The sequence below is a fragment of the Caretta caretta genome, chromosome 28 (genome assembly GCF_965140235.1).
Source record: "Caretta caretta isolate rCarCar2 chromosome 28, rCarCar1.hap1, whole genome shotgun sequence".
NCBI lineage: Eukaryota > Metazoa > Chordata > Testudines > Cheloniidae > Caretta > Caretta caretta.
In genome coordinates, this window is record NC_134233.1 from 8,580,808 (window position 1) to 8,596,029 (window position 15,222).

Sequence of the window (15,222 nt, forward strand, 5' to 3'; positions counted from 1 at the left end):
ACTGAAACCTCACCTGCTTTTCAGGGATTCTTCCTTAGACTCAGAGGATCAAGAGCTGGAAAATTCACCTAATTCAGTTTAAAGGCAAAGCTTCACTGAGGGTTGAAATTCCAAGCCCTTGTTTACAAAATGAGAAAAAGAGCCAGGGGAAGCACTTCTTTTTGGTTCACAGAATAAAGCGTTTGTCATTTAAGGGTTTGTTTCCCATATTTTAAAACCACAAGGGGTCTTCCTAAACACCCAGTCTGACCTCCTGTCTAGCACGGGCCCGACCCCTGCCCCCGAAGAATTCCTTTTCAACTAGAACAGATCTGTTTAAAAAAAAATAGATCCAATATTGATTTGAAAATTTCCAGGAATGGAGACTCCACCAGGACTCTGGGTAAGATTTTCAATGGTTAATTCCCTTCCCTGTCAGAAAGCACGCCTTATTTCCAATCTGAATGTGTCTAGCTTCACTTCCAGCCATTGGCTCACATTATACATTTGTCTGTTAGATTGAAGAGCCTGTTCGTAAGTATTGTTCCCCATGTAGGTACTTAGGGAGTGAGATTGTCATCCCCTAAACTTTTTCTGAGCTCTTTGTGACTAATTTGCACCTGTCTATTTGTGGACATCTAGGTGCACAGTGGAAACATGCCCACATTCTGCTCCTAGTCAGTGGGAAGCTTTGATTTTGATATGGTCTCCAAAGCCCTTGCCAAGATCACGTAGAAGATGGGGGAATCAGGGAAAAACCATCAATTTGTTAAAATTGCAAGTGAAGAATAAATTAAGGTGTTTTGCTGTAAAGTCACTTTTCCCTGACTGGGAATTGAACCCAGGCCGTGGCAGTGAGAGTGCCAAGTCCTAACCACTAGACCACCAGGGAGAGGAGGATAATGCTGTTCTTCTCAGCTGTGCTACACTTTCTTAGGCTATTTTCTGTCCAATTTCTGAAACTGCTTCTTTGTCCATTCCCTGAGCGGCTAAGAGCAGAGCGGGCAGGAACCCCTGTGCTCAGGGTCACAACCTGAGCCCAACCCAAGCCACTGAAACAAACTCAAGTGCTGCGTCAGTTTCCTCCACTAGGATCACAGAGCAACACAAAGAAAACCCAGGAGGAACAATCCTCCTCTGCCTTCATTCACCCCATTGCAACCCTCTCAGCAGCCGACCTGGGCCTTCTTCTGGGAAGGACATTGAGCTGATAGGAACTTTGGCATAGAGAGCAAGGGAGGGAGTTGGCTCTCCCTCGGTGTGAGCTGATTGCATTATGTCTCCATGTAACAGGGCTCTGAGTTTTGCCATCTTCTGAATTCTGTGTCCTCAACAAGCAGCCAAAGTGCTGAACCCCCTGGACCCTTCTGCTGGGAGCATGGGGATTGCACAAGAGCTGCAAGCCCTTTTTACCTCTCCTTGTCCTAGTCAGCTTCCCCAGACTTTCCCCACCAATGGTTTCATCAGACTCTGGAGGAATCTAAGTCCCTGCAGGTTTCCCTCACCCACCTTGTAAGGCAAAGAGTGATTCCCTTCTCTGACACTCCTGGGGCCACATTTTCTTTCAGGAGCTTCTCCCCAGGGGGTGTGATGTCCTGCAAAACTACAAAATCATTTACCGTGGAATTCTCTCCCCAGAACATCTCAGACAATATTGACTTAAACAATGAACTAACTGTGATCATCTGCCCTTCCTTCAGTTACTTTGGGTTCTGCTGTTGTTCACCATTTCTGAGTGGAGATTTTAAATCACAGCTATTTCTTCATTAGCATGTCATGGGCTACTATCAGCAGGAGGAAAAATCACTTTTTGTAGTGGTAATCAGGCTGGCCCATTTCAAAGAGTTCTCTGTGAGTTCAATCCTTGAGGGGGCCATTTAGGGATCTGGGGCAAAAATTGGGGATTGGTCCTGCCTTGAGCAGTGGATTGGACTAGATGACCTCCTGAGGTCCCTTCCAACCCTGATCTTCTATGATTTTAAGGCAACCCCCATCTTTTCATGGACTCTCTATATATCTCTTCCTGCTGTATTTTCCACTCCATGCATGTGATGAAGTGGGTTTTAGCCCAGGAAAGATTACGCCCAAATAAATTTGTTAGTCTCCAAGGTGCCACAAGTCCTCCTCATTGTTTTTGCTGACTAACACGGCTACCACTCTGAAAGGAAATCAGTGTTATTTCAAATGAAATGCGAAGTTGTCTGTTAAAAGGCTGGCTTGGAAATTTCCATTTGTTCTTTTCTCATTCCTCACACCCCGACCCTGCCTAGACAGGAAAGGAGAGGAAATGTGATCATCAGTCAATAGACGTTTCTGACATGAAAAGGGGACATGAGGCTCCTTGTAGTTATCTCAAAAGAAATGAAAGAGGGGAAACCGCTTTCTGGGAGCTAAATCATAGAAGATTAGGGTTGGAAGGGACCTGAGGAAGTCCTCTCGTCAAACCCCCTGCTCAAAGCAGGACCAATCCCCAATCTTTGCCCCAGATGGCCCCCTCAAGGATGGAGCTCACAACCCTGGGTTTAGCAGGCCAATGCTCAAACCACTGAGCTATCCCTCCCCCCTCAATTAAGGTGTTTTGATGTAAAGTCACTTTTCCCTGACCGGGACTTGAACCCAGGCCATGGCAGTGAGAGCTCCAAATCTCCAGGGAGAGGACAAAGGGTTGGGATTCTTCAAGGCTCATATTTGTTAAGTAGCTGGCAATCTCCAAACTTACGGTCTATTCCTTCCCCCAAAATTCAGAGTAATCCCCACCTTCCGACCCTAAAGTTTCATGAAAGGAAAAAATAATGAGGAAGAAAGCTTGATAAACGACTTGAAGGGAATGAAAAGAAAAATAATCAGAAGCAAAACAAGACACTGTTTCTGCCCAATGACCCGGAGGCCTTTCATGCCTGAAGCGAACGTGGTAATAATCTACACTGCAAAAACCAGTCGTGGCGAGCTTTTCGCCTGTTTAGTTGAGCTTTCTCAGTAGCCACTGCGTCAGCTATTTCAGCGTTTCTCTTTGAAGAACAGGAGCACAAAGAACACCAATGGCTTCTTTTTTACCTCAGATATCCGTCAGAAACGCTATGATAGCTCCTCCAGTTTCCCCTTCTCACCAGGAGACAAAACGCAGGAAAGCGCCAAACCAAGAAAGCTCACTTTGACTTCACTTTCCCATGGGCATTTCCCTGCCAGCTCCCTGGCACAGCAATACAAGACACAAGAAATGCAGGAAAATAAAGCTGAGTGAAGCAGAGGAGGATTGTTCCTCTTTTGTGTTGCTCTTGGGATTCTGATGGAGGAACCTAAAGCATAATTTGAGCTTGTTTCAACGCTTTTCCTTGAGCTCAGGTTATGAGCACAGGGGTTCCTTCACTCTCTGTTCTTGTCCCCTCTGAAATGGGGAATGGACCATTTCCTAAACTGGAGAGAAAGGAGCCTTAGAAAGCATAGAGGAGCTGAACCAAAAAACCCTACATTGCCCCCCCTTACGGTCTACTACAGGGGTAGTCAATTATTTTTTGTCAAGGTCTGAATTCCTTGGTCGAGATATAATCAAGGTCCAGACTGCAGAGAAAATAATTTTAAAAAATCATCATAATAAGTACATAAAAAGATTTCAGGGTCCATTAAAAATTTCTGGCGGTCTAGAGTTGGCCCGTGGTACACCTGTTGAGTACCCTTGGTCTACTGGTTAGGAGTCTCGTTGATGCTGCCTTGGTTCCATCCTCAGTCAGGGAAAGAAACTTCTCGACACAATTCTCCATTCAGTCTTCACTGCAAATTAAAAAAACCTCAGAACTTTCACCCCAATAGCTTATTATCATCTGGCCATTTTGTGCCCTGTCCCTTATAAACACAAAAAGGGGCATTTTTAAAAACCAAAGACTTTGAGATGGGGGCGAACTGGCTGACTCCAGCTGCCCATCTCTATTCACTTGTGTGCCGAATTAAATGAATCTCTTTGGATACACAGCAATCGTGAAGCATAAATCTGCTTCAGTGGATATACTGGAAGCGATATTGTCTAAATAACACCTGGCTTTTTTCAAAACCAGCAATAGCCACAAGAGGTCCCAGAATCGTCTGAGATTGCCTCTAGCTGACAAAGGGGCCCATTTTTCAGCTAGGAATTCAACTTCTTTGTTCCCTTTTCTCTGCTTTGAGTCTCTTTCCGCTTGTCTCAGGTAGTGTGGCGAGCAAACGCGCAGGTGGATGAGATAATATCTTTGACTGGGCCAGCTTCTGTTGGGGACAAAGACAAGCTTTTCTGGGACATGCATGGCTACAACTACATAGCAAATGCTCATAAGACATGAATTAGTTCTTCTTTCACACTGGAATGCATCACTTTTGGTGTGACACCAAGAAATTATTTATTAGCCCGTATAACCGTTTCTTCTCCACATGTTGAGATTATCTTTCGGCTGTAATGCCATCCTGTATTAAAATTCCAAATGGCCAATTAGCAAGCACCAAAATAAAGAACAGCCAATTATTAATCTGCCTCACCCCTAGCCCTGCCCAGGATCTCTGCATTGGTTTAGAAAATATTTTCACATAGATATTTGCAAATTGGGAAGTTTTAAACTGTGTCAGCTTCCGTCTAGAAAGAGAGAGTGGTAAGCTAAATTGTTCCAACACAGATTTCCCCATCTACGTGGGAGAAAGAATTAGAAAGAAGTAAGGAAAGTGAATCCAAGGTAAATGATTCTGACCTTTCCTTTGAAATGTTCAGTGCAATAAATCAGTGAATATTCCCATAAGTAAACTCCTGTAAGTGACAGAAAAGAGGGCATGGGAAAAGGCTGTCAAATGTTGTGTTAAACTTTAATTCATGAGCAAAATTGTGTGGCCATTAAATTACAACCCTAAAATATCGTAAAAGGAAAGAAAAAGGAACAAAAAGTGTGGGAAATACGGGTGTATTTCAGCAAAGGGCTTGGAATGGAGGAAGACCAAAAGTGATCAGTTGGGGGAAAAGGCACTGTTTCTGCCTAGTTTTAAACCAGGGATATTTTGTGTGTCAAGCAAACATGATAACCACCACACTACACTACAATCAATTGCAGAAACGAATTGGCCCCAGCTTTGGATGTCCCCTTCTGAGGCTTTCTCAGCTGCCAGCGTATATCCGCTCCCTCAGTTCCCTTTTGAAGAACAGGACAACAAAGAACTTACTTTCCAAACTCAGACAGGCATCAGAAAAGGTGCAATGTCTCATCCAATTTGCCCTTCTCACAATGAGGCCAAAATGCAGGCAAATCTCATAAGCAAGAAACCTCACATCCACTCCACTTCTCCATGGACATTTCCCTGCCAGCTCCTCGGGAGCAACCAACAAGACAAGAAACCAAAATGCAGTAAAATCGAGGGCACGTTTCCCACCACAGGTTTCACTGACTGCGAAGGGTCATGTAGAAATGTTTTGCCTTTTCATACCTGAAGACTTGGTTATTCTCTCCTTCCCTGAACTGGAATGGAAAGCGAGGAGATAGGTGTGAGAACAAGCACTCCTAAGCAAAGGAAACAAGGCACCCAGCATATAAGCCATCAGCAGGAGATTAAAACCTGGGCTACACTACACAGTTAGGCCCGCCGACAGCATTTTACGTTGTCCTAATTACCTCACGGTGCACACTACAGCCTTGTCCCATCTATGTAAGTGCCCCGCTACACCCACATAGTAACTCCAGCTCCTCAAGAGGCACGGGGATTACGTTGGGGTCGTTAGGACAACACAGTGTCTGTGTAGACACTGCCTTACTCACAGGGGCTGCTGGCTGTCTTGCCAATGTCATGGCTTCTGGCTGGCTCCCTTCATGGCTGCCCTCCGCTCCCTGATCCCAGCGGGGCTGCACCTGCCTGGCTCCTCGCGGGGCTGCTGCACAAAAGCTCCTGGCTCCCAGCGCAGGGAGCCGAGAAGCCTGAGCACTTGGCCCCCGCCCCCACTCCTGGTTGGGAGCAGGCAGGCAAGAAGCCCAGGTGGCCGGCTCCCACTGCAGGGAGGAGGTGGGGAGTCAAGAGCCCAGGGGGCAGCTGGGCTCCCAGTGGGCAGCTGCGCGGAGTGAAGAAAACCGTTTCTCAGCCCCCCCCACACTGCCCCTCTTCATTCGGTGGAAGCACTCCTGGTGAAGACACACTCCGCCGACAGAAGGAGACGAGTGGGGACAAACTCAAATTAAGCTTCCGCTTCCTCCATCAGGATCACGAGAGCAATGGAAAGAAAACTCAAGAGGAACAAGCCTCCTCTCCTTTCATGCGCCCCATCACAACCCTCTCTGCTTCGTTTTCTGCCTGCATTTCCTTTTGAAACTGCAACGGCTGCTACAGAAAACAATCATGTCTCTGAATTCACAGCAACATCCTGAGGATGATAAAGGTATGAAGGAATTCATGGTCCTTTATGACATAATAATAAATAAATAAATAATAATACTAATTAATACATTATTATTTGTATTGCAAGATTAATCTTTCCCTTTTGCAGATTCAGCTCCACATTGATTCTTGTTGCTCTTTGCAATGTATCTATCTATCTAGGCAACAGTATTTGCTGCTGTTTCAGGTGGAGTACTCAGCGTGTTAACGTTTTTCTGACAATCTGTGTCTCGAAAATTCTAGCCAATATGCCTGGAACTTCCAAGAACCGTCAAATTATGAAGGAATTCCAGGTCCTTTTTTATATTACCATTTATCAGTAGTTATTATTTGTAGAGCAAAGATTAATCTTTCATTTTTTTTGATCCAGCTCTATGCTGATTCTTGTTGCTATTTGCCATGTATCTATAGCTATCTAGCTATAAAGGCAACCGTTTTTTGCTCTTGTTTCTTTGTATTTGTACACTGCAACTTTTCAGCCCAAGCCACATGACCCTGATTAATGTGACACCAGCCAGCCATGGGTGATTCATTGCACTGTAGACATATCCCAACGTTATGTCTCCACAGCGATTAAAACACCCAGGGCACCTGTCTCAGAGCCCGGGGCAGCTGACTCAGGCTTCTGGGGCTGCAGCTGCAGGGCTATAAAATGACAGTGGAGACAGATGGGCTTGAGCTCAATCTCTGAGGTCCCATGAGGGGTGAGGGTTTCCAAACCCAGGCTTCAGCAGGAACACCAGTATCTGCACCCCACTTTTCAGCCCCACAGCTTGAGCTCCAGAAGCCCACATCAGGTGACCCAGGCCAGCCCTGCTGCCATCTTTATCCCGGGAGAGAGGGACTCTACGGGGACGTCTCCATTGCAGTGTCAGCCCAGGGGTGGCAGGCTGTGCTCAAAGCAGCGCCCTGGAAGCCCCATAGTCACCACTCTCATAGAATTAAGGTACGATTTGTACAGAGTCGGCCTGGTGAGCTATCATTGTAAAAGTCGTGATCTGTTGAAGGCTAATACCTGGGTGGATGGTGTGTGCTAGGCTTGTCTGGGAAGTGGTGGAGTTTTGCTCTGGGTGTGTCACTGAAATATGTGATGAGGCTGGGAAATGGCCACGGCCAGCCTTTCCGGTGTGACGCTGGAGGAGCCAGACTCGCTGCTGGCCCAGTGAAGGTATCCACGCTCCCAAGGACTCTCCCAGGAACCGTGTACAATGCGGACTCCTCCGAGACAGCCCGGAGACAATGGACACTGCTTGACTCACATCATAGTAGAGGAACTTCCTAAGAAGTTGGAAGAAACTATGAAAGAGGGGAAGAGACGTCATGACTGGGCCTCTCTCTCCCGCAATTCAACACCTTGCAACACATCTGGAGGACAAAGACTGAACTGAAATAATTCAGAGATCAGAAGAGAATAATAATAATCCATTCAAATCAAAGTCCCCAAACAGACTAGTATTGGTTTCTCAGCAGAAAACTTTCCATGTGGGGGATTTTGTTTTCCCACTCAGACCTTGCCAAGGGAAGCAGAGAGAAAATCTTTGACTTGCCTCCTTCAGAACGCTTGGCCTAGACACTCTAGCTGTGGGTCACTGTCGTGGCCTTGCTGAGAACAGGGGCATTTTAATAATTTGCAGAGGTCCCAGGGTGTTTGGGGGAGATTATGAGGCTATTACCTTTTGAGATAAAAGCTAAGAAATACAGAACGAGACAATTCTTTCATACATCTGGCCTTTAGACATATTTCATTTAAAGCAGGGGGTCTAACATGCTGTGAGAAAGTGGAAATGTTGGAAGCTCAAATAATTCAGTTTTTTCTAGGCCTTGTGCGTGTGTAAATGGCACAACATGTTAATTTATAAGCACATGGTTCTTAACTTCATTAAATATTATGTGGTGTATTAACTATATCAAGTGGGTCGTACAATACAATGAATTTTCCATGCGTTGCTCAAAACATATTTTTAATATTATTTAAATGCACCGAACTCCTTGAACATAAAGTTGTTTATTTCATTCCTGTACAGTGTGTTGGTAGCTCAGTTAATTGAGTTTATTGTCACTCTGTGTGTGTGTGAGGTACAACACAATAATTTAGTGATGCTGAAAACGTTCCCTTCTCCCTCCGGAACTGCCTTGGAATCACCTTCCCATTGTAGATTAATCTACTCCTGTGTCTGTATGAGGAAAATATGGTTTCTATGAAAAAAACTCATTGTTTATTTAAAAGGACTGACACCAAACGGCCCCACTATGGGGATACAACACCATGAGTAAGAACAGGAGGACTTGTGGCACCTGAGAGACGAACAAATTTATTGGAGCATAAGCTTTCGTGAGCTACAGTTCACTTCATCAGATGCATGCAGTGGAAAATACAGTGGGGAGACTCCTATACACAGAGAACATGAAACAATGGGGGTTACCCGACACACTGTAACGAGAGTGATCAGGTAAGGTGAGCTATTACCAGGAGGAGAGCCGGGTGGGGTGGGGGGAACCTTTTGTAGTGATCATTGGTATTAATTTGCAAACTGGATACAGTTAACTTGGGCTTGAATAAAGACTGGGAGTGGATGGGTCATTACACAAAGTAAAACTATTTCCCCATGTTTATTTCCCGCCCCCACTGTTCTCACATGTTCTTGTCAACTGCTGGCAATGGCTGACCTTGATTACCACTGGAAATCAGAGAAAAAAGACGAGAGCAGAGTGGTTTCTAGACACCCACCCATCCATCTAACACAGACGCACAGACTTTTCTAAGGCATTAACTTTTCCTTCTCCTTTATGATTCTTTAATGCCTCTGGAAATACCAATTCCTAGAGGCCCCTTTCACAGAGCAAACAACCACAGAGCAATGAGAAAGCTGGGGGCTGCCAGGTTGTTCAGGGCAAGTCTTGAAAGGGATGCACAAACAATCCAGCTGGATTCCCGGCAACCAGATGTGGGGATTAGCTGCACAGCTGTGGCTGCTGCTCTGAGGGGAGCGGCATAAACTACCTGCCTGTGGATGCAGCCCACCAGCTGGTTCTCCTGGGGCAGATGGTGAGTGGTTGGGCAGGGATGCTGCACCGGCTGGGGTCTGAAATATGAACAGGGGTCTAAGGAACCTCAGCATCACAGTCATCAGGAGTCCAAGCTGCTTGGGGTGAGCTTGTGGGCAATGGCCCAACTGGATTGTTTGTGCATCCCTTTCGCCACGTCCCTTGTGATCCACCAGGGCTTGCAGCACCATGGAAGAGTACCCCTTGCGGTTTATGTAGTGGCCGCCCCGCTGTTCCGGGGCCAAGAGAGGGATATGCGTTATGTCTATCGCCCCGCCGCAGTCAGGGAACCCCAGCGCATTAAAGCCATCCACAATGGTCCGCACATTTCCCAAAGTCACGACCCTTGCTAGCAGCTGGTCAATGATTGTGTTGGCTATTTGGATCACAGCAGCCCCCACAGAAGATTTGCCCACTCTAAACTGATTCCCAACTGACTGATAGCTGTTGGGCGTTGCAAGCTTCCGCAGGGCTATGGCCACTCCCTTCCCAACTGTGAGGGCGGCTCTCATTTTGGTGTCTTTGCGCTTCAGGGCAGGGGACAGCAAGTCGCAAAGCTCCATGAAAGTGGCCCTTACGCATACAAAAGTTTCTCAGCCACTGGGAATCATCCCACACCTGCAACGCAATGAGGCCCCAGCAGTCTCTGCTTGTTTTCTGGGCCCAGAATTGGCCTGCCACGGCATGAACCTGGCCCAGCGCCACCATGATCTCCCAATTGCCACACGCCGTGCCATCTTTGTCCATGTCCTCATCAGTATAGTAATCGCACCGTCATTGTTTCCTCGCCCCGTTTTGCAGGGACTGCACATACTGCTGGATAATGCGTGAGGTATTTACAATGGTCAAAACTGTGGCAGGGGAAGAGGTGCTGTTTGGTTTGTGGTAGCCGAACAAAGGCGGGAAATGGTGGTCTTCTGTGGCTTTCACGGAGGCGGGAGCCCAGGACAGACAACCCGGAGAAGCTCGGAAGCGTGGCACCAGCAGGAGAGCAGAGTTGGAGGCAGAAGAGTTCGATGAGGAAGAGAAAGAGCAGATAGTAGAGATTACATCGGAAGGGGAGAGGAAATGAGAGGCGGATTCATAGTTGCAGGAGAGCAAGCGGTGCACCATCTGCTGAAAGCAGTATGGCGTCTGCATGCCAAAAAGGCGTGAAACGATTGTCTGCCAGAGCTTCCTGATGACACGCACCAGAAACACCCGCAAGAATGTTTTTGCTCCATCGTGCACTGGGAGCGTAACCCCGAATTCCAGTGGGCGGCGGGAACTGTGGGATAGCGACCCACGGTGCACCCGCTCCGACGTTCGATGCTAGCCTCGATACCGTGGACGCACTCTGCCGAATTCACGCGCTTTAGTGGGGACACCGAAGCCTGAATGTCTAAAATAGCTCCCGAAATTTCAAATCAAATAATTTTGAACTAATTTCGTACTGTAGACGTACCCTTAGAAAAGTCTCTGGGTGCGTGTTAGATGGATGGGGAGGTGTCGAGAAACCACTCAGCTCTAGTCCCTTTTCCACGATTTCCATTAGAAAATCTGAAGCAGGGAGCAAGAAGAGTTGCCCTCTCTGAGGCTTGAACTCAGGACCTTCAGATTATGAGACTGATGCGCTGCCCGCTGCGCTAAGAAGGCTTGGAAGAGCTTTAGGCTCAATGCTTATAGGACCCTCCTCCAGGAGTGACAGAGCCTGGCGTGTGCTGGAAGAAGCGGGGAGCTCTGGTGCCCACAGACCTGTCCTGGCAGCTTTCTCAGCAGCAAAGAAATCAATTCTCCCTGCCCCTGAGCAACCCACCCGGAGCTAGGGCCAGCATTGGTGGGGGGTCCCAAGCTTTGCACCAACGTCCACATTTCAGACCTTCCTCTCATGGCACTTTCCATGTGAATTAGGACAAGCAAGCTGGGGAAGCTCCATGGGGTAATAGAAACCAGGCCTGCAGGGAAGGCTTGAATTCACAACCCCAGCAACATTGCCCTTTGCACTAACCACTTGCACCCCTGCAGGGGCTCCTTGGACAGAGCTGGGAAGTCGGCCGTGATCCGTCTCTGTGGTTCGTACCTTTGCCTGGCAATTGAAAGGCTGCCGGTTCAAACCTCACTCAAGGTGTGGCTTTCCAGCAATGAGACTCCAGTCCATTTTAACAGGAAGAAAATCTCCTCTATTCTGGTTTAGCCCCACTTGACTCCTTCTGCCCTTCTTCTTCCTCCCCCATCGGTCCCTTTCCTTCCCCATTGGGGCCATGCAGAGGGGAGCCCCAGGCAGTCTCTGTCACCGAGAGGCTGTATCCCATAAGGGGAGGGAGGGGTCGCTGTAAAGCATTGATAATGGGTGGGGAGAGGTGTGCATGGTTAGGGGGAGAAAGGCTGGAGAACTAACAGTGGGGCCCAGAGAGATTCCCCCGCAGACTGGGGAGATCCCCTGCTGCCCACCATCACCCAGCTCTGGGAAGAACAACTTGGGATTGCTTGGGGAAGCCACCTTTAAAAACACAAGTGTTCCATGCTAGTTACATTTTAATAAGACCAAAGCCGCCTCAAACCCAGAGTCATAATCACTGGGACGACTTTGTCCTGACATTTTACCGGCTGCAGCCACAAAGCGAGTCAAATTACGGCTCCCGTTCGGCGTCAAGGCCCACAGACGAACCCAGAGGCTTTTCCTTCCTCAGGTTCTGCCGTCATTTCAGTGCTGGCCTGTTCCGAGATTCGTCGTTGTGCAAAGCAGCGTCAGGCCCTGAAACTGGGCGAGCCCAGAGCAGAGGCTGCCTTCATTTAACCCTCCAAAAACCAACCCGCCGAAACGTGGATTAGCACCCATGCTCCTCCAGCCGCAGGGGAGGTGCCTCATCTGGGCCGCTGGTGCCCATGCTCCAGCAACATAAGACCACGGGGGCCTGGCTCCACCAAAGTCCGGTCCCCGGTGTCTCCCCCAGCCCCGCCTGCTGCCCCCGGGCAATTTAAAAGGGCCCGGGAACCCCCACCACCATCACCGGCAGCACAAGGGGGCTAAAGCGGCTTCCTGCCCATCCTCGCTCCGTGTAACCCTTCTGCCTGTCAGAGTTGGCAGCAACAAGGGCCGGGTTCAATATCTAGGGGATCCATTCCAATAACACAATGCAAACCGGCTCGAGCCCCCACCCAGTGACCTGGGACAAATATGTACCACCCCCGCTGGGCGCCTCCCAGAGGCAATACTTCCCCTCTTGCAAGCACCTAGTCTGAGTGTAGCAAAAAGCCTTTTAATAACAGAGAGAAACAATGTGGCATTATGTTGGGGAAACACCACCAACAGGATTCATAACACAACCCACGAGCAAAAAAAAAAACCCACCCCAAGCAAATTGGGGCATGCCCTTTCCCTTTGGTTCTTGAGTCCAGCAACCCCAAATCACCCAAAGTCCCAAAAGTCCAATGACCCAAAAGTCTCTGTCCCTGGTCAGGGCAGCCCCAAAGTTCAAAAGTTTATCTGCAGAGCTTTACCTCCCAACCTGGGTGGAGATGGGGGTGGGGGTAAAAGGCACCTTACATGATCTGAAGCTGACCGCCCCACAGCTCCATAGGCCTCCACTCCACCAGCCGCCCCACAAACTGCTTCGCTCAGCTCCGCTCCGCGGCCCAGCAGCAACTCCCGCCGTCCCACAAACTGCTCCGTGTCCCACCAGCAACTCCTGCCGTCCCATGAACTGCTCCACCAGCCTGTCCACGAGGCACTCCAGCCGTCCCACAAACTTCTCCACAATATATTTTCAGGCTCCCCCACTACTTAACACAACACTCAGTGATTTCAGCTTTTAGTCAGTTCAGCTTTTTCGTGAAGTCAGCTTGTAGTAGGGGAGCCTCAGTGCTGGTCCACCATTAGCCCAAAGTGAGCTCAGCAGCCTGGAACGAGACTCCTAATGCAATCCAGATTAGCTCTGAGATTCCACAGTGGAGAGACAAAAGGAAGGACAATTAGCATGCAAGGCCCTCATCAAGGAACCCATACCACAAAGTATTAATACTTGTCCCCACCCTCTCTCAATTCACAGAGTTTTGGAACCCATGACTCTTGCCTAGCGAGTGCTACTTAGTTGATGGTGAGTCCCTCCATCATAACAAAAGGCCAAGTACAGTTCCCAGCACAGTTCCCATAATCAGGGTAATAACAATTTATTCTTCCTGCCCCAATAACAGAGACACTGGGGATCCCACAGCAGCCAAAGTGACCATTTGGGCAGCTATGACCTCGTTCTAGGCGGGGTGGGTGTGCCTATGCAGATGAGATCGGCCCCTGAAGTTCTTTTCCACAACTTGCCAGACCTCACCACCAGATGTCAGGCTGAGGCTCACCCTGACACTGCTTACACTCCGTGTGGCCTGCCAGTCTCGGAAGCGGCTGGCGCATCCCTGCAGCCCCGGGGGTGGGGGGATCTCCACACGCTGCCCCCGCCCCGAGGGCCAACTCTGCCATCTGTGGCAATGGGAGCTGCTGGGGTGGTGTCCTTGGGCAGCGATGGGCAGAGACCCCCCACCTAGGAGCTGCTGCCAGAGGGGGGTGTGGGTCGCTTTTGGGAGATGCCTGAGGTAAGAGCTGCACCCTCACTCTCTCCCGCACCCCAAGCCCCAGCCCAGACCCCAACCCCCTGCACCCAAACTCCCTCCCAGAGTCCGCCCCCTGCACTCCCTCCTGCACCCTACCCCCATGCCCCAGCCCAGAGCCCACACCCCACACCCAAACTTCCTCCCAGAGCCTGCGCCCGCACCCCCTCCTGCACCCCAACCCCCAACCCCAACCCAGATCCCGCACCCAAACTTCCTCCCACAGGCCTCCCCCCACACCTGCTCTCGCACCCCAACCCTCTTCCCCAGTCCAGAGCCCACCCCCTGCACCCAACTCCCTCCCAGAGCCCGACCTGCACCCTCTCCTGCACCCCAACCCCCTCCCCCAGCCCAGAGCCCACACCCCACACCCAAACTCCCTCCCAGAGCCCGACCTGCACCCTCTCCTGCACCCCAACCCCCTCCCCCAGCCCAGAGCCCACACCCCACACCCAAACTCCCTCCCAGAGCCCGACCTGCACCCTCTCCTGCACCCCAACCCCCTCCCCCAGCCCAGAGCCCACACCTGAACTCCCTCCCAGAACCTGGCCACCCCACCCATTCCTGCACCCAACGCCCTGCCCCAGCCCAGAGCCCACACCACGCACCCAAACTCCCTCCCAGAGCCTGCCCCCACACCTGCTCCTGCACCCCAACCCCCTGCCCCAACCCAGACCCCACATCCTGCATTCCCTCCTGCACCCCAACCCCCTGCCGCAACCCACAGACCAAACTCCCTCCCAGAGCCCAACCCCTTTCCCTCTCCCTCCCATACCCAAACTCCCTCCCAGAGCCTTAGGCAGATGTGGGGGGAGGTGGACGGGGAGGCAGGACTTGGTCCCATTCTGGAAACCACCAAAAATTGTAGAAACCTGCCGCCCCTGTCCAGCCCAACCTTCTGCGGGTGCCCCTCAGGCCCCACCCGTGCAGGGTTTGAAGCTTGCATTGCTTAAATTCCAGGACGCTGGGGGACTTCAGCTCCCCTTTGTCCAGCGGGAACCTTCACCCCACTCCCAACCAGATTCTTGTCCATGGGATGACTGTCGGGGGGCTGGGCCCCTCTTTGTCTTTTCTCTCTGGGACAGGCCAGGGTACCTAGACCTGGGGTATCTGAGCACCCAGGACCTTCTATGGAGATGCCCTTCCCCTTCCCCTTCTGTGTCCCATCTGTCATTGACTCCAGCCTGTTTTTGATCCATCGTCAGCACCATCCCAAGCCAGCTGCACCCGCCTCAAAAAGACAGTGTC

At 50.0% G+C, this 15,222-nt stretch overlaps 2 non-coding genes across 2 annotated transcripts; both read right to left on the minus strand.

Annotated features, from left to right (window-relative positions):
- Window positions 1-799: 799 nt before the first annotated feature.
- On the minus strand, window positions 800-871 carry TRNAE-CUC (transfer RNA glutamic acid (anticodon CUC)). The gene has a single exon. It is a non-coding gene; the product is annotated as a tRNA-Glu (tRNA).
- A 10,087-nt stretch (window positions 872-10,958) lies between these two features.
- Window positions 10,959-11,031, minus strand: TRNAM-CAU (transfer RNA methionine (anticodon CAU)). The gene has a single exon. It is a non-coding gene; the product is annotated as a tRNA-Met (tRNA).
- Between the last annotated feature and the right edge of the window lie 4,191 nt (window positions 11,032-15,222).